Here is a 21,168-nt window from a genome sequence, read left to right on the forward strand (position 1 = left end):
ATGGTCAGGTTGTGGGGTTTTGTTTTGATATACCTGCAGGTATAATTCCATTTTGAAATGTTTTCTTTGTTATGGTAGTGAGAAATTTAGAGTAAGTTGTGTCCTATGCTAATCACCTTTTGAGATCTAAAGATCACCTTTTGGATCAGGTTTAGAAGAAGCAAAAAGAGTTTTGGGGAGAGAGATTGCCGAATTACATAATGATCACTCCAAAGACAACTCTCCCTGAGAACGGACAGAGTCTGCCACTAACCCTGGAACCCACTTCCAAGGAGAAAATCAACGTCTCTGGGGACTTACGTTATAGTCGCACTAGATAAGACCGGTGTGTTCAAGGGTCTGGGGAAGGAGAAAGAAGGTGACTCACTCCTAGTGACCCTATGGGACAGAGTAGACCTGCCCCTGTGGGTTTCTGAGACTACATTTTGATGACCTTGCTCCCTGGGGGTGGCTGGTGAACTTGAATTGTGGACCTTGTGGTTAACACTCCAACTTGTAGCTCACTCAGCCACCAGGGCTCTGGTAGGAATGTGACACAATGTTGGCACATGTTAACTGCTAGTTGAAATTGAAGCTAAGTCATAATTAGAAATGCATATACATTATAAATTATGTCTTCAAACTCCTACATAGAAGTACAGTAATTAAATTACAGTGTTAATTAAATCACTATGTGGCAAAATGAAGTTTTCTTTTAATTGAACGTGTTTTGTTTTTTTTCGAAATTAGCTCAATCGGAATTTGCATTAATGTTGCACATTGATGAATAACAAATGAAGAGCACTTACTGTGCAGCAACTGAGGTACAGAAAGCAAGGTCAGTCAGAGGCCGACCTCACAGCCTGTTACGCTCTGAAGCCTATGTCGGCTGTCAGATAATATGGAGGTGGGCAAATGAAATAAAGAGCAACTAAGTTGATCATTGTTGACGCTTGGTGATGGAATTCACTATACTATCATCTCGTTTTCTTATGTTTCATTTTTTTGCAGTAAAATTGGAAGAAAAAAAAAGGTGGGGGGAGGGAGGAGGAGTGACTCATTAATGGCAGAGCCAAATCTCCAGCTAGTTCAAAACGTAATATAATTTCTTCATTTTCCCCCTTTCCCACTGCCCCCTACTGCTCACAGGAAGAGGACAATAAGTAGCACTTAGACTACATCTGGCCATACTCTCACCCAGGGCTCAATACTCAATTGTAACACTAGACTCCAGCTACTTACTGCCCATGCATAGGAGTAGGTAGACGAGGAGAAACTTCTTTCCTACCAATGCCTTATGAAAAGGGGAACTCGTTATTATATTTAACTGTTCCTTTTACCCCAAAGGCTCAGTAGAGTCCTGGGATGATTAATGTTTCAGATAGTAAATGTTGATATTTTAGAAAATTGAGTTGAAAATGGGAATTATTTTCAGTGAACCTCTAATTTTATATTTTATAAGGCAACAAATCTAGTCACAAGTTGAAGTGCTAGCCTATTAATAGCAACTGTGCACATGAAAATTTCCTTTTCATCATCATATATGAAGAGCTTCTCCTTTCATATTCTAACCACAGCTCATATAATTTTACTCTGCATTTTTTTACCTGATTTGCATCATCTACTTGGATGATGAAGAGCAGATGAAACACAGTACTGATCTATGTTCACTTTACACTTTTATTTTTGTCCAACCAAGTGGTGGATGTGCACATATTCTGTTGCTGGCATCCACGAGGTTCCAGCCCAGGAGAGAATAAATCGCTTCCCGTTGGCCTCATCAGATTTGTCCCTTTTTGTGTGGCACACAGGCTAATGCAAACTCACTTCTATCAAGTAATTTCCAACTCGTAGTGACTCTGTAGGACACAGTAGACCTGCTCCTGTGGGTTTCTGAAACTCATTACAGGAGTTGAAATCCTTCTCTCTCTCCCGAGGAGTGGCTGATGGTTTCAAACTGTTGACCTTGCGGTAGGCAGCCTATTGTGGAACCACTACTCCACCAGGTGTGATATGAAAATCATGTGAGAGTCAAACACAATCCAAATTTTTATTGAAACACAACCACACGCATTTGTTTATGTATTTTCTATAACTGCTTTTGAGCAACCAAGACAGGGGTAAATGTGTGATAAACCCTAAGACTCACAATGCAGAACCTATTTATTATATGATCCTTAACAGAAAAAGTTTCCTGACCCTTCTATTAGTTGAACACTGTACAAGAGGACTTTCTGTGATGACGAAGTGTCTTGCACCTGTGTTGTAAAATATCGTGCATACTGAAGTCATTGAGGCTAGACAGGGTGGGTGAGGGAGCAGACAATATCCAAAAGGAGGGAGATGGGGGAAAATGATGGAAGAAGGGCAAGAAAATGAGACATTTGATGAGTTGCTGAATAGAAAATTTATGATTTGCTCTGTAAACTTTCACCAAATGCAATAAAATTATATATCTACATGCATATATCTATATACATATACATATACATGTATATATATCTCCAAAAATACATTGCTATGGAGTACTTGTATGACTGAGGGACTGACTTTTTGTTTAATTTTAACTAATGTACATTAAAATAGTCACAAATTGCTAGTGGGCAGTGTGGATCTAGCTCTCTTAATAGCAAAATGTCAATTTGGGCCCAGTTTCTGTATTTGTTTTGGGTTTTTTTCCAATTGTGATATATATAATGTTAACAGTCACCATGTCAAGGTTTCCTATAACACAATTCGGTGGTGTTAATTACATTAATCATGTTGCACAACCATCACCACTGGGTTTCCATATTTTTCCATCACCCTTAAAGGAACACAGTGTCCCCTAACAATGATTCCACCGTTGACCTCTCTCCCATGCTGGGCAACCACTAACAGACGATAGTTTTTCTATCTGTTACAGAGCTAATCCAAGACATTATCAATATTTCATATAAGTAAGCTCATACACGATCTGTCCTTTTGGGACTGACTTATTTTACTCAGTCTGTCCAGTTTTGGCTTTGAAAGATAACACTATCCTATCCCTTTCTAATTTGGACCTTATCAGCCATCCTATTATCCTCTCCGGACCTTGAAGTTACTCCATCCAGCATACTGTTCTTTGTATCCATTTTCTTCTATCACTCCCAAGTTAACACTAGTTATCGTCTTCTTCCTTTGTTTCTGAAGCCTCTTTCTAGGCTATTTATTTCAGGCTTCTCTTAGAAGTAGGCATTTACTAATGCCTTGGCCATGTCTTCTGTTTATAATTGCTTTTCTGACAATGCCTTTTACTTCTGTGATGCCAGCTGTCACATCAAAGCAGATGGCCTTCCTAACTGGAACTCTATGTAGTGGTCCCACAAGACTAACTACTTGCTCTACAGCTCTGTTTAAATAGCTCACCAAGATACAAGTCCAAGACCATCCTTTACTACCCGCTTTCTAGCCCCTGAGTAATCTCATTTTCCCTCTAAAATTTCAGGGAAAACATCCAATTGCGAGGTCCATATGCTGGGGGTCACCCTTACATTTTCCCTACTTTCCTCAATTGTTTTCAGGGATTTTCCAAGCCTTTTATGCTCTTCACTCACTACCTCTCTCCCACCCACACACCCTCTTTCATCCCTACTATTTTAACACTCATTCATTTCATTTTAATCACCATTTTATAAAAATAAAGCAAACATGTATACAACAAGAATATGGATTCTGGAGCTAGAATATTGAGGCAATATTCTTTTTCATATAGTCCTGCTCCTTGGCATGTGGATGGAATAAGTATGGTGAAAAGACACAATCCTGCACATAGCTTTCCTGATTTTAAACCTTGCAGCATATGTCCTTATTCTGTCCTCCCGGCTGCCTCTTGACACATGTACAAGTTCCACATGAGCAAATTTAGTGTTCTGGATTCCCATTCTTCTCAAGGCGATGTTAGGGTCCACACAGCTGAATGTGTTTGACTATTCCACATGGACTTGTTAGATAGAATACACAGGTATCAAACTGACTACCTCTATAGGAAGAGATTATAGAGAAGCTCAATCTCAGTAGCCAATCAGGGTCTGACTGTAGAATGGACTATCAATTGTTCATTTGTAAATTCGGATTGAAGTTGAAAACGAAAGCAAGTTGAAGAGAGTCAAAATATGGCCTTACATATATTCCCCTTCAATTTTGAAAATATCTCAAGAATGCATTTGACTCGGTGAACACTAAAGAAAGAGCACGTGATGAGCCATGGGATGACATCAAGAACATCATGCATGAAGAAAGAAAAGGTCATTTTGTTAAGAAAGATCAAAGAGGGTGTCAGAAAAGACTCTGGAACTTGCTCTTGAATATAGAATAGCTCAAACAAATGGGAAGAAATGATGACAAGAACTTAACAGAAAACTGTAAGTGGCAGCTTGAGAAGGCAGTGTATTAAAATGAAATGTACAAAGACCTCGAGTTAGAAAGCCAAAAATGGAAGACTGCACGCGGCATAAATCAAACTGAAAGAACTAAAGGAAAATTCCTAACCTCAAGTCGAAATATTGAAAAATTCTACGGGCAGAGTATTGATTGATGAAGAAAGCATCTAAAGGATATTAAAGGAATAGAGACTCACTATACTAGAAAGGACTGACTAATGTTCACCCATTTTAAGAGGTAGCATATGAATAGAGGTAGCAAGATATTCCCAAATTCTCCTTTGGATCGTGGGGTCTGCTGTGTGCCCACCTTTTTATTCTGTCAGCCCCAAGAAGTGTGCTCCATACTTCTCTTTATGTGGAGGTCTAAATTTCAACATCCTTCATTGTTAATAAGAATTTCTTGCATTCTCTGAGCATGATGACTACAGTATTTCACATTCTTTTCTGGTGTAGTTATTGCCCTTTTACAGCTGTTACAACTGAGATTCCAAGATCTTTGGGAATTCTCTAGTACCTTGCACCTAGAAGGCTATCCATAAATGTGTCACTTTGGCCCCAAGAAGTTATAAGACAGCTACCTAGCTGGTATTTTTTTTAGAAACTTTTTTTTGCTTAATATCAGATTTAGAGAAAAGTTATAAAGGTACTTCAAAATTCTCTTGGGTAGCCTTTGCCCAGTTTCCACTAAAATTGTATCAACATCATGTATAACTATGGAGCCATCATTTTATTTGCTTCTATATTCGATCTCCATCTATAGTCAAAGAGTTGCTAGACCATTTGTCCTATTTTGGTCCAGAGTAAGAAATGAGTACAACTTTGGTACAATACTGTGAACTAGCATGCAGACTTTATTTAATTGGCTTCCCGCTCTGTCCGTGTTCTATTTCGCATCCGATATGGGGTACTTGATCAGATTGGGTGGCATGTTCTGAGGTATAAAGGAGCTCAGTGTATGACTCTGCCATAAAGGAAATAACAGAGTTTGAGAGTAGAATATTTGACGTACTTTTTGAAACATTTTATGTAAAACTTTTAAGAACCCATCTAAATTCTGAGCCTTGGCATTTCTATCTGTGAAGGAGGTACAGTACAAATTCATGTTTGTTTGTTTTTATTACCCTACATCCCGCTCCCCTTTCCCACCGTCCTGATTTCCTTTCGAAGTCTCACCTTCCCTGGCAGGTGGAGCCCCCCGCCCCATGTTCAGAACGTACGGCACTCCTCGCCTGAAGTAGGAATCTTGAGTAGAAAGGAGGAGAGGAAACAGCGGAAGTTCCCCGACCCTAGCAGTGGCTTCTTGGCTGGATTTTCCTGGTCCCCAGGATCTCTACCTTCCTAGCCTTCTGCAGACCTTTTAATGACTTCTTGTTAACAAGATGCATTTCCTGTCTCTTGTTGATTTGGGAAGGTTTCTGACACTCCTGGGGGGGGGTAAAAACAAAATTCCTTTTAGGCCATGAAGCCAGAATGAGTTTGGGTTGGTTACTACCAGTGAATCCTAGGAGAATAGGTTGAGTAGCTGCTGTCTTTTGGTTATTGTAAATATCACGAGATAATATCTTTGAAAGTCATTATATACTGAGCTATTCTGAATCTCCTAGTTGCTAAAATCTAGTTAGTCATGCCTTCATTGAATAAATATTTAAATACCAAATATTTAAACATGCCAGCCATTATGATAAACATACACACACCAAATATTTGAAAATAATGATCAAGGCATTTCAAGGTTAAAAAGTTCAACAGTACCTACTGCTCTACAGCAAGGTAATAGTATGTGTGCCTGAGTACATACATGTATGTATGTGAATGTACAAGGGGGTACCCTGCCAAAAAAAACAGAAAAAATTCATACAATGCATTTTTCCCTTCCAGGCAAACAAGAACTGAATCACAGGTTTGACAAATGTATTAAGTGCAATGGATGGTACTTTGAAGGTGATAAGGTTTTGTTAAAAAAAATTAAATACATATCTTTGAAAAAAATTGTTTTTTTGGTGGGTACCCCTGCCTAGATTATAGAGGTTCAAGGGGGTACTGTTAGCTTCAGTTTTCATATTTCCTACAGAAAGTGGCTGAATCTCTCTGCTCTGATCCCAGGAACTACTGCAGCACCTGTCTGGAAACTGGGTTGTGATGGTGAGGAGAATCCCCTTCTGTGCCCTGACTAGCCAGCCACATGGTGACTGGCTTGCTGGCTTCTTATCTTTTGATTCCATTGCACTTCTTTTTCCTCTTTAAAAACCATTTAGCAAGAATCATGGAACTAAGAGAAAAGTGAGCTGTTCAGTGGAGGTAGAAATTTCCACGTGTGCTGGCATTATGTCACAGAACTGAACAGCAATCGGATTCTCTCTTTCTTTGGATAGACCCCAAAATGTCACTTAGCAAAGCTGCATGTTGGAGAAGACTGAATATAATGTGCCTGATCAAAGAGGCAGCCCCAGTCATGAAATACGTAATGCTTCCATTCACGGGGCCTCTTGTAGACATCAACTCATATCATAAATTGCTGTTTGATGGCAAGTAGCTCACTTTTCTCTTTGTTCCATGATTCTTGCTAAATGGTTTTTAAAGAGGAAAAGGAAGTGCAATGGAATCAAAAGATAAGAAGCCAGTAAGAGTATTCCACTTGAACGTGTCCTTTTAATCCTGCCCCTATCCACACTGCCTCCCTCTAGACCCATTTCACCATCTTTGAGGTCCCTCATTTACTCAAGCACCTCTTGCTGTGTGGATGGGACATCTCAAGATGCGACCCGTGTATGAAGTGCTGCTATTGGTGGCTGGTTTGCGGTACTTGCTGTTGCTTTGGCTCCTCAGAGAGAGACTTCGTGGATAACAGGACGAAAGAGTGCTGAGAGCACAGGGATGTTTGGAAACCCATCGCTGCAGCTCATTGTTGTATGGCTCAGTTTCCTGGAATTTTGACTCCATGGTCAAAGCAGCCTTTGGCCTGCTTTAGCTTTTCTGCTAATCTGTTTTATTACTTTGTCACAATAGTACATTTCTAGACATCCCTTATTCCTCTGTGTGCCAGTTCCCAGGAGATTGCTGCCTTGGCTGGGGAGGTCCGGGCATATCTGGAGGTGCTGATTGCTGAAGCAGGTGTCTCTGATGGATGGTCAGTGTGCAAAGAGCAGCCTGGAGCTGGGGCTATCTTTGAAAAATGGGGCTGTCTCCAGAGTGAATCAGACACGCTAATAAATCATCACCATGCTTGTTAAGTCCTGACAGAGGCTCACAATGAGAAGAAATGGTCAGTTTCAAGGACTGGCCCTGTGAAGTCCTTAAGATCAAACTTCTCTTCTGACTTTAACTTTGCTGACAGAATTGCCTAAAGCAAAGCAGATCACAGATTCAGTCATCCCCAATTACTCAAAGGAGCTTCCCAAGTCGGCGACCAGAAAGAACCTTCTTTGAATCATGAGATGGATCTAAAGCAAATTTAATAGTCAACCATGCTTTGTCCTCTGGGCACCTGCAACCCTGTCAGCAACCATGTAAGCATTGTACACAGTGTTTTGGCTGTTTTCAGCAGGGATTGTGTTCAAGAATGAAGACAGCTGGGGACCCACAGCCTACCTACGGAGACTATCCAACAGGGCACTCCTGCCAAATGAGGCAGTGCCTGTGCTAATTACAGCCACAATCTTGGCTTCTAGCAGGGCTGGAGGGCAAAGGAAGAAAAAGGGAAGCGATCATGTCATTGAAGTGGGGCGATTCAGACAGTGCTGACCTTCTCTGCATACCGACTGACAGAGGCATAGCCTGAGAGTGGATGACAGGGGAGGAGAGGGGTTAGCCTCCTGTCTGGCCTATGGGGGTCTCTGGGCTTGAACAAACTCATTTCCTACGGCAGCTGACCCATTGACTTGCAGTGTGATGTTGGAATATAGTTCTTTTACCTCTAGAGTCTCTGTTTCTTTATCAGTTAGATAGGGTTAAAATTGTAGCTACCAAGAATTACAGTCTGTCCCTCAAAATATTATTCTCAGTAGTTTGGCAGGTCTGTGATGGTGTAATGCTGCATTTATATAATGAGCCCCCATGATAGGATCTGATGTGATAAAACAATAAGAGGATTAAGGTGGCACATAACATCTTCTGTCACAGCCCTGATTTGATCTAAGGATAGTTTCGCTGAGGGGAGATACAGTACCTTTTATCTTGCAAGATATAAGGAAAAGCCATCAGAATTAAAGGGACCTGCGATGATCAAAAAGAAGAACTGGGAATGAAATGCAACCAACTGAATGGAGTCCCTGCATTTTGGAGCTCCAAGATCCTAGAGGAAATGACTGCCAAGACACAACTTCCCTAAGGAATGTGGGGCCTATACACACTGAAAGGAGCCAAGGGCCTTTCCCCATGGATGGTACAGAGAGAAAGCCTAATCCTAGAGGTGGCACTCCAAATTTGGTCTTGGCTCTGGTGGCTCAGTGGGTAACATACTGGGTCACTAACTACTAGGCGCTCTGCAGGAGAAAGGCGAGACTGTTCCTGTAACAATGTACAGGTTCGGAAATCCACAGGCATGTTCTGCTTGGTCTGATTGGGTTGCTATGAAACTGAGATGGAATAAATGTGCTGGTTAAAGTTATCTGCTTTTGGCATTTCCATGATGACAGCACTAGATCACTCAGACATTACCTCATGGAATTGTTTGGGACGGTAAGTGTTGGAATGTTGAGTGTTTCAAACACTGCTCAATATGAGGGGGCTTCAAAACATTTGTGAAAACCGGAATAAAAAAAATGAAAACTCCCCAGCGACCTTTGAAGCCTCCTCACATGTCTTGCCCTTAGCACAGTGGACACTTGGGCACCGTGGGGTTAAGAGTACCAACTTTTGGTGCAGTCCAAAATCTGATTTAGTTTACCCTGGAACAACAGTTTTGAACCGTGGGAGTGCCCTGGTACACAGATCCTTTCCTTGCTGCTACTGCAGTGAGTTTAAGTGGCGGGAGCATCCACTTAAAATGCTGTGTGGTACTAATCATCTCCACCTGGGCAGTTCTCTCTTCAGTATCTGCTCACAGGGATGACTGCTGTCCCAGGGAATGTTGACTTGCAACATGAAAGAACCCTCGGTAGTGCTGCACAGTAACCACTGGATTACTAACTACAAGGTTAGCTCTACAAAGAAGCCACTGGGGGGGAAATGGGGCTGTCTGCTCTAGGAAAGAGTTACCAGCCTCAGAAATCCTTTACAAGGTTGCGTTGAGTCAGAATTGACCCAATGTCAATGGGTTTTGCATCAATTATGTTGTTAGGAGACGTGGCATTATTTATGATTCATAATGCTCTATACACAATAGAATAAACCATTGCTTGGTTTTGCAATTCTCACAATTGATATGGTTGAGTCCACTGCGTCAATCATTAACTTTTTTTTTAACTGACAGTCTTACCAAGCATGATTTCATTTTCAAAGATTGATCTCTCCTTATATCATGTTCAAGTATGGGAGATGAAAGCCCATCTGGACAGCCTTGTTTCCAAGGAGCATTCTGGTTGTTCTTCTTCCGAGACAGATGTGGTCTTTCTGTAGTCAGTTCATGGTACTTTCAATCTTCTTCACCAACACCATTCAAATGCATGGAGTCCCTAAAACTCAATCCAAATCCATTGCCATTAAGTAGATGTTGACTCAAGGTGACCCTACAGAGATTCTTTTCCAGTCTTATTTATTCATCATCTAGTTTTCATATGCTAATGAAACCACTGAAAAAGCCCATGGCTTACAATCAAGTGCATCTTAGTTATCAAAGTAACATTTTTGTTCTTTAACACTTTAAAGAGGTCTTGTGCAGTAGACTGTCCCAAAGCAGTATGTCCTTTGATGATCTCATGACTGCTTCCACAATTGTTGATCTCACAGATCCAAATACAATTATATCCTTGACAATGTTCATCTTTTCTCCATTTATCTTGATTGTGTCTGTTGGTCCAGTTGTGAGTACAGCTCTTTTCCTTATATTGTTATACGCCATATTGAAGGCTGCACACTTTGGTCTCTACCATAAATGCTTCAAGTCCTCTTGGATTTTAGCAAGCCAGGCTGTGTCATCTGCATATCACAGCTTATTAATGAGTATGTTAGTCTGGGTAGACTAGAGAAACAAATTCATAGAGACTCGTGTGTTTAAGGTAAGGTGACCACAGTTCAACATTGGTAAAGCGGGACACCATTGATAAAACACATATCCTGGCGAAATAGCCACATGGCAGCCGAAAACCGTATACCCTAGCTTGTCGTGCATTCTTTCCAAAAATCAAGACTTTTTAAAACACTGCGGGACGTGGGAAAAATTGTTAAAAATCGGGACTATCCCGCCAAAAGTGGGACGCCTGGTCACCTCAGTTTAAGAGAGAGTTTTATATAAAGGGTAATTGTACATTAAGAAAGCATCCAAACCCACTCCAAGCCCTTAAGTCTAATATTAGCCCATGTGTCCAATACCAATCGCTAAAGTCCTCTTCAAATTCACGAACCACACGCAATGACACAGAATGCAGGACAATCACAGACCACTGGGTAGAAAGTCTTTGGATGCAGTGGCATTGTAAGCATCTCAGCGTTGGCAGGGATCTTGTGGCTTCTCCAGCACCCAGAGCCACATCAGGGTAGGTCCATGTGATTTCTCCTCAGGGATGTCTCGAAGGGAGTCAGCCTTTGTCAGTAGAGAGTCTCTAAGGGAGCCAGCAGAGAGAGAGAGGTCTCCCATCTCCAAGGAGGAAAATACCAGATTCCCAGAATTCTCAGGAGAAAGCCATGTCCACACAGAGGCCTCCTTGGCTATGATCCAATTGACAGATTAGACTCCACCTCTTCACACGGAATCCTCTCAAGTCCCAAGTTGACACCAGATTATATAACTACCACAATGAGTCAATGAGTCAATGCTGACTCACAGCGACCCACTGTGAGTTTCTGACTCTATCGAAGTCTTTTCTCCTCCTCCAGTCCTAAGGCCTCATTATTCTTCATGTAGTCTAAAGTCTTTGATGATTTCTCGTCATACTCATTGAATAAATATGGAGCAAAGATACAACCCTGATGCACATTGTTTGACTTTAGACTGTCCAGCATCCCCTTATTCTTTGAAACAACTGCCTCTTGCTCTATAGACTGCACTAGTAACAGGAGAAAACATCTATGTAAAAGCAGGCCCTTGCAGTTGAAAGCTATGATGTTTACGTGTCAACTATAATTTATAAATGTCAATGAATTTTTTTCTAAAGTGTTTTTCACCCACTTAGAAAAAAAAAATGAAAGGAAGTTGAGTTTCACGGTATAGATGAGTCTCAGTGCAGCCTGACTTTGCTTGAAGAAACATTTGTGAAGTAGGTGCGTGGATTCTGGTTCGCACCAACACTAACATTCTGACAATATACTTGTTGCCCCGTTCCCCCCACCCAGCTGTACTATAAATTTCGTGACAAGGCAGGAATGTACGGAGGGAGAGTTCCTAGGCAACATCAGGGCACCTGGGGGTTCTGGCAATACGGAAATCTCCAAGTTCCTAGGCGCTACCAAGCAAGGCCAGGGACATCCATCCGAGTATTGATAGTCCTCGCCTCTCCTCCCAGCCATTCCAGGGCATGTTTCTTCTACGCTTTGGGAAACTACGAAAGCATCCCACAGACCAGTATGCCAAGTCCGCTTCCCTGAGTGAGCGCATCATAAGGGCCAAAAGAGGGCTTACAGAGAGAACAACCCCAATGGCTTCTTATTTTTTACCCCCCTTCCTCAGTTTTTCTCTCCCACCTTCCATCGAGCCCCTTCCAGGCACTACCTTTCAGACGCAAGTCTGGCTTGTTTTTATTCTAGCTGCCGTGCTCCAGCCATCCGGGGCTCGATCCTACCGGCCATTTGTCTCTCCCTGGAATGCTAGAGCAGCTGCCTCCATTCTGCTCCCTTTGCTTTAAAGATTTTTACAGATTCTACTGTGCCGAGGAACATGTCTACTCCTGGGTAAAATGTTTTCTTTCCTGGCTTCTGTAACTTGCTCTGGGTCAGCCTCTTTCCTTCCTTTCGTTCCCTGAAGGTCTGTCTTTTGGAAGCTTTGTTCTTTCCTCTTGAGCCGGCGTCCATTGCATCGCAGCTCTCTCTCGCTTTTCTGTTCTATTGCTTACTGCGGAATTTTACTTGTTTAGCTTTTTGCTACTTCAGAGGAAACAAAAATCTGAAATTCTCCAGCTTTCAGCCTTAGTCATCTTCTATAATCTTCCTGTTTCTGTCTGGAGCAACATCTCTCTCTCGAGGCCTGAGATCTTCGACTGAGCTTCCTGCTGCCATCGAACGACTAGAGGCTGGAGGCTGTTGAAGGGCGGATGAGGCAGGAACTGTCCTGTCTTTCTCTGATCTGTCAGAGGGAAATGGGTGGCCAACCATGGGGAACGTGCAGCTGAATAATTGCTATGACTATGTTAAAGATTGAAAACAGTGTGGGAATCCAGAAGAGTCTCACAAGAAGAGATGCAGTCTAAACGGTGACCCAAAGAATTCAGAGAAGTTAGTACTAAAAAAACAAAAAGTATGGAGAAGTGTTCCAGGCAAAGGATGGTTCAAAGATCAAGTGGGACCAAAGATATGGCGAATCTGGTAACATTTCACCATAGCAGGCACCTAAAGTACAGGAGAACAACGAAGTCAAGTCATGAAAGGCTGTGCAGTCTCCACTGAGAGCATCTATGGACATGACCACACAGGAATCCCAAGAGTTAGGTTTTGTTTCCTATCATAACCTGCCTACTTCATCACCACCACTCAGACTCTTAAAACGACTTCACTTTTTTGGGCTCGTCTCTTACCCTTGACAGTCAAATCCTAGCCCATTCGTACCTTTCTCATAAAAACTATTTGGACTTTCCTAAACCATCCTGGTTTATTTTTCTTCCATATTCCAGTGTGGACTATAAGAAACTGAAATAGCTTGGCAACTCACAATTACTTCCCCATAATTTATGTGCCTATTGAAGAAAATACAAGAAGTTTTATTCTCCCGATTGAAAATACAGGAAGAAGTTTCCCCTTCTGTCCAGGTTCAGAACACATGTGAAAACTTGTAATTGCAAATCATCTGGTTCTTTGAAGTCTTTATAAATCTTGGGCCTCTCCTTGGTGATCAGGTAACCATGACACCTCGGGGCTCCTCATTGGCCTTCCAGCTCCCTGGGAGGAGTTTCCAGTGGTCCATTTCCAAATTACAAGTCTACCTACTGCAATATTGATACTAGAATATTAAGAATATTATCTTGAGAACATATGTAATGGGTCAAATCCCCTTAGCTATACATTTTGGTTAAAATTCCTTTCTGTTTCTGTAATCTCTTTAGCAGACTACCTGTGATGCATTGCATCCTGGCTTAATGCTCAGTCATTAAAAGTTTTAATAGTCATAAAAAGTTTTCTTTCTCTTCAGGATTTGATAGAGAAGTTTTCCTCAGTTAGGAGTATATATGTTTCTAGAAACATTTACCCAACACTATATTCCTATATATTTCTTATTCACTTATCTGTTTACTAATGGATTACTATGGGTCAGACCCCTGGTGGCCTCGTGGGTCATGTATTGAGCTGCTAACAGATGAGTCAGTGGTTTGAACCCACCAGGTGCTCCAAAGAAGAATGAGGAGCTTGTCTGCTCCCATAAAGATTTAAAGTGCCATATGCCCAAAGGGGCAATTTTACCCTGTCCGATAGGGTTACTATAAGTCAAAATTGACTCGATGGCAGTGAGTTTCTTGTACAAAAACTAAAATAAATAGGACAGGCTTAAACCCTAATTTATGGGTCCTACAGTTTCCTATAAAAGACAATTAACTAGTAAACAAAAGCATTAACAAAGCTTGTTGGACTGCTATTTTTCACAGTTTGGTCTCATCTTTTGGTTGGCTGTCCTTAAAGCCAACCTAAACTCCCAAAAGTTTCCTTTTAACACTATGGTTATTTTGGAACTTTAAATATTTCCATATGTCTCCATATTTCCACTTTTTCTTCTAGGCCTTATAGGATGGCACATATGAAATATATTCTTTATAGATGAAGCAGCTGAGCATCCAACAAGTTAGGAGATTCCTTAAGGTCGCACAGGTAGTAAGACACGCAGAGCCAGAATCCAGGTGAGTCAAAAGCTCAGTGCATTGTATCAGCTTAGGTACTTGTGCTGACTTTGTTGTTTTTAGTAATCTCCCAGAAGGTTGAGTTTTTCTATCTTTCTTTGTTTAATAAAGATATTTAGATTTGCATCAGAAACATGTACGAGAGGTTCTATAGTCCAGCAAACTAGGATCCCTAGGACTATCCATCTTTTCACTTCCTTCAGGTTAACCGTACTGCCTGGTTCTGATTTTTCTTATCTGTTCAGCTCCCATTCAGCAAGCATTTAGTGAAACTTAACTGTAAGATCACTAAAATTCAGAATTAACTTTATGGCCACGGCCTTGGTTTATGGTACTTTGTATTAGGAACTGTGTTGAATATTGGGGATAAAACAGAACAGCAAGTTGCTCTGTCTTCACGTTATTTTTGGCTAAGCAGGGGAAACAGGCCAAGCGTGACTAAAGACTTCAGGGCAACAATCACAAACACAACAAAAGTGTAAGCGCAGTACAAATGAAAGCAAATGGTATCAAGGAGAATCCACTCACTACCATTCAGTCAAATCGACTCATGCTGACCCGAAAGGTGGGGTAAAACTGCTCCTTAGGGTTTCAGAGTCAGTAGATCTTGACAAGGGCCGAGAGCCTCATCATTCTCTCAAGAACTACACACCTAGTGTTTAACGGTCCAGCACCGAGCCCATTGTGCCCCCAGGTCTCCCTCATGAAGACTAACAACAGGGGTGATGAGAGTTTAGGAACTAAGGTGGGTCAGGGGTCTGAGAAAGTCCTGTTTAAGCTCAGAGAATGTGGAGAAGGGACTGAGGAAGCCTTTGATGGGCGAGTTGGAGAAAGGTGACCGACAGAGAGAATTCACCTTCAGCTACAGTCTGGTGTGGTTCTCTTGGGAGAACTATAGACATTTCTGTATTGGGCCTTATGTTCCTTTAGGATCCGTGCTTGGTTGCGGCTCTCTCAGACCTTCCACTCTCTAGACATTTCCTTTGGCCACTTACCTCCTGCCTGAAAGTGCATCTATTATTTTAATACAGTTTACTTTGCTGGAGATTTTAAGTTAGACTTCCTGTGTGGACATTAGTTGGGAGGGGGATGCCGGAGAAAGGGAAACTCGCTCTGGCTTTACTAAACGCCCATTAATCCACAGTGTGTCTGTGAACATTCTGTGCATTTTCTTTGGAGACCCTCGGCGTTTATGCCGCACCTCAAGTCATTATTAAGTGCTTTCAAGTGTAAAACTAAGCTTCGCCTGATCCTGGAGCCCTAGTACCTCAAAGCCCTGGAGAACAAGCCTCTGCTGATGAAACGATGTCCTCTGTGTCTCTTCGCAGTCGGATGTGCTGGCTTCCCCTGCATTTCCAATTAGTTTTCTGCCGAGCACTTTAGCAGTCCTTGTCCATACTGCATTCTGTTTCTTTATCTTGGTTGCTGTGCTAAACTCTAGAGCAAGCTGTTATGTAGCCTGGAGATACTGCCTTTTTGGCAGAAGCTAAAAAGATTGTTGCATTTACACAGTTTGATTTTGGAGAATAAGGGTAAAGCAAAAGGCAGCAGTTGTTTTTGTTTCTGACCTATTCCAGTGTGCGGATTTTTCCCCCAGAGATGTTTGTTTTCATGCTCTGTGCCCACACTATTCAATATCTGCACTTTAACGGATGCCTGCGAAAATTTCATTTTGAAATTTTCTGGTGGCTGTGGCATCCAATGAGAAAAAAAAAGAGCTTCTTTCTCTAAGAAGAGGTCTCAAATACCTTCTATTTGCACATTTAATAACATAACTGTGGGGCACACTGACTTTAAAAAATAACCAGTGGTGTGAGTGGCGATACTGGCAGCGCAGAGGGAGAGTGGGTTGCAAAGAGGGAACTGATGACAAGGATCTACATGTGACCTCCTCCCTGGGGGATGGACAACAGAGGGGTGGGTGAAGGGAGATGTCAGACAAGGCAAGATTTGACAGAATAATAATTTATAATTATCAAGGGCTCATTAGGGAAGGGGGAGCGGGGAGGGAGGGGACAAAATGAGGAGCTGAAGGCAGGGGCTTAAGTGGAGAGCAAATGTTTTGAGAATGATGAGGGCAATGAATGTACAAATGTGCTTTACACAACTGATGTATGTATGGATTGTGATAAGAGTTGTATGAGCCCCTAATAAAACAATTAAAAAAAAAAGATAACAGACCAGGGCTCAAGTAGAAAGCAAATGTTTTGAGAATGATGATGGCAACAAATGTACAAGTATGCTTGACATGATGTATGTATGTATGGATTGTGATAAGAATTGTACGAGCCCCCAATAAAATGATTTAAAGAAAAATAAATGGATCTGCTACATTACTTTTCTCCTTTAGAAATTGGAAGCCCTTGAATAAGTCAGGAACACGTGTTACGTTTGATCCACATCAGATCCTCGGTGCGGCACATTACATCCTGGTTTGCTGGGTCTTGGGATAGTAGTCTGCCATATGCCTTGCCAACCCAGGGAACTGTCAGTGGCCCACCATGCTGCTTGCCAATATTGCACCTGCACAGCCCCACCTCTACTGGCCTGTAGATCAGAGGTTCTCAACCTTCCTAATGATGCGACCCTTTCATACAGTTCCTCATGTTGTGGTGACCCCAACCATAAAATGATTTTCATTGCTACTTCATAACTGTAATTTTGCTACTGTTAGGAATTGGGCGACCCCAGTGAAAGGGTCGTTCGACCCCCAAAGGAGTCGTAATCCCCAGATTGAGAACCGCTGCTGTAGATGAAAACGTGTCTGGTCTAAATGCTTGTGCAGTGTGCTTGTGCTCATCAAAATTTTGTATGTGGGAGTCTACCCATAGATTCCTTGAAAGTGAGGACTGGTTATGTACTTCCTCAAATCAGACATTGAAAATCCCAGGGACACAATTTCATTCTGATCCACAGCGGCTCACCATGTGCAATACAGTGCATTATTCAATGGGGCTCTTCTAGGTAATTTTGATTATCTGAGAATAAAATAATCCATCTCAGAAGCAGGAGAAGGGATTCTCACTGCCAGCAAAAGAGAAGAGCCAGGAAGGGAGTGTGTCCTCTGGACCCTGAGATTTGTGTGCATTGAACCTCTTTGATCTAGGAGAGTTTTGAGACAAGAGGAGTGGCAGAAGCAGAGACCAGGGGATGAGAGAGAGCGAGAGCACACGTGCACAGTGGAATTCCTAGCCTACAGAGCCAGTGACGCATAATGCTTTGGGGCAGGGAGTTGCCTTGTGGAATGGAGTATCTCTGGTCACTTGATTGGGGAGCTGAGTTTGCTGACCCACAGAACTGAAGTGAGTGCCTTCAAGCTGAGGCTTATAGTCAAATGAGCATTTTGTTGTTGGTCCTAAAAGATCTTTGTAACACTGCCCAAGCAGGGCAGAGGCCAGGCAAATGGCGCAGGGGCAGAGAGAGGCCTGACTATGGAGCTTGCAGAAAACCAATTGTCCAAAATGAAAAATTGAGTATTTCTCACTTAAATTCTAACCCCTTAAAGCCCCATAATCATGAGCATCATCTGCGAGTTTCGTGTGGCCACTGCAAGGAAGTAGACTGCCATGGGAGGGGAATGTATGTGAGAATTGTGAACAAAGGGGAGGGAGGGTGGAGGCATGTCTACTCTCTGCCTGTGGCAATGGCCTTGGGAGCTGAAAGAGGTCAGATGTGGCCCCATGCCATTACCACACCATGAATCACTGTCCACTCTATGACAACGCCCTGTTTTTATATACATTCTAAACAGAATTTGTTAACCAGTGATACGAAATCTGTTATTTTGTTATCCGTTATCAGTGAAATCCTTCATTACATCAACCATCAATCGGCCAAAAACCTGCTACTATACTTTCACTTCACGACATAATTTGGTTTGGCAACCTACCATGATGTAATCAATTTTAGAGGGTATAGAACTAGATTTCTTTTTTTTTTTTTTAAATCAGTACCACAGGTTTCATGTCAAATTGGCTGTGCATGCCCATAAGAAGATATGGGTAGAGTACAACTTCTTGGGTCAGTCTGATGGTATGACCTATTTGATGTCCATAAAAAAGAAATTTTGAAAACCAGCATATGTCTTCTCTTTTGTGTGGTCCTAGCACCTTAAACATAGCACTATTATAAGAGTTTCCTTTCACCTTTATTAGGTGACAGATTCATTGATGGGGGTGGGGGGTATGATTCACTCACCTTTGCATTCCTAATAGTAAGCGTTCTTGAAATGTGCTACTTAATGTTTGGATGGGTTCTGAAACACATATCTCCAAAAGCACGTTCCAAGTCGGATTTTCTACCTTTATGGTGTTAGCACCCCCATTTTACAAATGACAAAGCAAAAGCTCACAGGGTCACATACTGGAAAGAAGTCACAGAGTTAAGACTGTGTGACCTCAAAGTCAAGACAGTATTGTCATGCTATTTGAATAGAGAGCACAAATTGAATGGTGTAAGATGTAATCTAGTAACAAACATACCTAGGCCTGGAATCTGGCCTCCTACAGACGGACCAGATCATTTAGCTATGGGACTTGAAAAAGGTCAATGCATCTTTCTAGAACAAAGTATTGCCACCCATAAAATGTCAGGGTTAGACCAAATAATACCCAAGTCTGACGTGCATCTTTAACTCCCAGAAATACTCCACCTTAGTGCTCCCTTCCTTTTTTAAGCCTACAAAATATTTAGCAGGCAGGAAAAAGCTGCCATACTGAACAATTCCACACTTTAGTTTGGATAACTGAGGCAAAATTTAAAGAAAAATTATTAATATGTGCAGAATTTCTCTTACAAAGATAGGATGAACCGGCCAGGGTGCAGTATAGCACAGACGAAACACATGACATTCCTCTAGTTCTTTAAAGCTCCCCTCCCCCCCCACACCCCAGAGCCTCCACCTCCACTATCATGACCCCAGTATACCTTATACATCTGGCTAGACTGGAGCATGTACAGGGCTACTGATAAGAGCTCTTGACACACGGAATCCAGGGCAGATAAACTCCTCAGGACCAATAATGAGAGTAGGGATACCATGAGCTTAGGGGGAAGGTTGGGGGAGAAGGGGGAGAAAGGGGGAACCCATAGCAAGGATCGACCTACAACCCCCTCCTCCAGGGGGCGAAGAACAGAAAGTGGATGGTATAAAATATGAAAATAAAAATAATTTATAAATTATCAAAGGTTCCAGATTAAAACCATACCCAATGTGAATGAGGGGGGTCATGGAGTGGAGACCCAATGCCCATCTGTAGACACCTGGACATACCCTCACAGAGGAGTCACAGGGAAGTGATGTGCCAGTCAGCATACAGTATAGCACTGATGAAACACACAACTTTCCTCTAGCTCTTTGGTGCTTCCTTCACCCCACTATCATGACCTCAATTCTACCTTACAAATCAGATTAGACCAGAACATGCACACTGCTACAGATAAGAGCCCTCAACACAGGGAATCCAGGATAGATAAACCCCTCAGGGCCTACAAGGAGAGTAGAGATACCAGGAGGATTAGGGGAGGGTCAGAGGAGAAAGGATCAAACCAGAACCCCCTCTGAGGGGGACAATAATGGAAAAGTGGGTGAGGGGCGACAGAGGACGATATAAGATACGGAAAAAAATAATCTATAACTTATCAAGGGTTCGTGAGAGACAGTGGGTGGAGGAGTGAGGGGGAAGAAATGGGGAGATGATATCAGGGGCTCAAGTGGGAAGAGAATGCTTTGAAAATGATGTTGGCAGCATATGTGCAAATGTGCTAGACACATTGGAGGAATGTATGCATTGTGATAAGAGATATAAGAGGCCCAAATAAACATTTTTAAAAAAAATTATCAAAAGTTCATGAGGGTGGGAGAGTGGGGGAGGGAAGGGTTAAAAAGAGGAACTGATACCAAGGGGCTCAGTAGAAAGACAATATTTTGGAATTGATGATGACAACATATGTACAAATGTGCTTGATACAATTGATATATGCATTGTTATAAGAGTTGTAAGAGTCCCCAATAAAATGATTAAAAAAAAAAGATGTGTTTATATGTATGTGTGTGAAGAAGGAGCAATGAATCCTAGGCATCATAGATTTATACATTTGTTATGGTAATGTTCCAGAACACAACATTAAGTGTCTCATTTTGACAAAATCACAATGTTACAATTTTCTGAGAGTCGAGTATAAAGTGACTTTTTTTTCCTAACCTAGCCAATCAACCAACCCCACTGCCCTCAAGTCAATTCTGAATAATAGCAACCCTATCTATATGGAGTTTCTGAGAGTTTGTAAATCTTTACAGAAGTCAACAGCCCCATTTTTCTCCCAAGGAACACATCAGCGGGCTTGAACTGCTGACGTGTGGTTGACAGTCCAACGCTTATGGGAGAGCACCATCAGAGGGAAAGGGGTTAAATTGACAAGAGGTGATCTGGGTTAGTCACCTAATGTGGTGTCAATTAAAGGATTAAGAGTGTAGGGGTTGCACCCAATCTGATCCCGCCGCACCAAGGAAAAACACCGAGGGGTGCAACAGAACAGCAAGGGAATGGAGCGGCGAGGTTCCCAGGGAATGTTGAAGGTGGACTTTGTGGTCAGTGCATGGTGCCCCAACAGACTGGACTGGAAAACACTCCTAAAGGCCAACAAACAGT

The 21,168-nt window shown here is 42.1% G+C and overlaps 1 protein-coding gene across 2 annotated transcripts in view; it reads right to left on the minus strand.

Annotated features, from left to right (window-relative positions):
* Positions 1-21,168, minus strand: part of SGCD (sarcoglycan delta) — a 763,996-nt gene that overhangs the window by 91,363 nt on the left and 651,465 nt on the right. The window lies entirely within an intron of this gene.

Source organism: Echinops telfairi, unplaced genomic scaffold (assembly GCF_000313985.2).
Source record: "Echinops telfairi isolate 266 unplaced genomic scaffold, ASM31398v2 ScPeMD7_7469;HRSCAF=8507_0, whole genome shotgun sequence".
In the NCBI taxonomy this organism is placed as follows: Eukaryota; Metazoa; Chordata; class Mammalia; order Afrosoricida; family Tenrecidae; genus Echinops; species Echinops telfairi.